At 51.0% G+C, this 641-nt stretch overlaps 1 protein-coding gene across 1 annotated transcript in view; it reads left to right on the forward strand.

Annotated features, from left to right (window-relative positions):
• LOC119594058 (sex determination protein fruitless-like) overlaps positions 1–641 on the forward strand; it is a 63,112-nt gene that overhangs the window by 40,423 nt on the left and 22,048 nt on the right. The gene's annotated exons all lie outside the window — the stretch shown is intronic.

Here is a 641-nt window from a genome sequence, read left to right on the forward strand (position 1 = left end):
CTTGTCGATAGTGAAATTACAGTTTTACTGCAGTGAAATTCGTGACAGCGTAATTGGCAACACTCTTAATGCCGTTAAAGTATCAGAGAATTGCTTCATTGCACACCGATGCCCAGACACATTCCGTCGTATTTCTCCTCATCAGCGCGAATTCTGCTCCGTATTGTGTGCCCCAGCAGTGCGCTCGAGGGCAGTGGTCATGCTGGAGTAGGCTTACTCGCGCCCATCCCTCTGTCTTATTCATGGCGGACGGCGAGATCTTCCAAGGATCAAATACTGATGGATTCCTCCCTCTCGCACCCTGGCGTCCTCGACGACGGTCGCTATCGCCGAGAGGAGCAGCCGGAGCGATCAATAGCGGAAAATGTATTTGCTTATCACATCACGATCCCCGACTACAATTCAAGAATTTTCTCGTCTCTAAAACAGGACTTAGCACTAGACGAGCTCTCTGTCTCTCCGTGCCTGTCAGCCTCTGCCAGCCGGGCTGACGGGCCACCTGTCCACCCAATTGACAGGTGGCGGAAAGAAAAAGGAGATATTGACAGCTGTCACCGAGAACACCGTATTAAATGGCAGAGAGGTGCCAGCGTAGACTTCTTCATGCTTACGGTTAATTTCTGGCACTAGATGAGAGGAGC

This window comes from Penaeus monodon, chromosome 33 (genome assembly GCF_015228065.2).
Source record: "Penaeus monodon isolate SGIC_2016 chromosome 33, NSTDA_Pmon_1, whole genome shotgun sequence".
Classification (NCBI taxonomy): Eukaryota; Metazoa; Arthropoda; class Malacostraca; order Decapoda; family Penaeidae; genus Penaeus; species Penaeus monodon.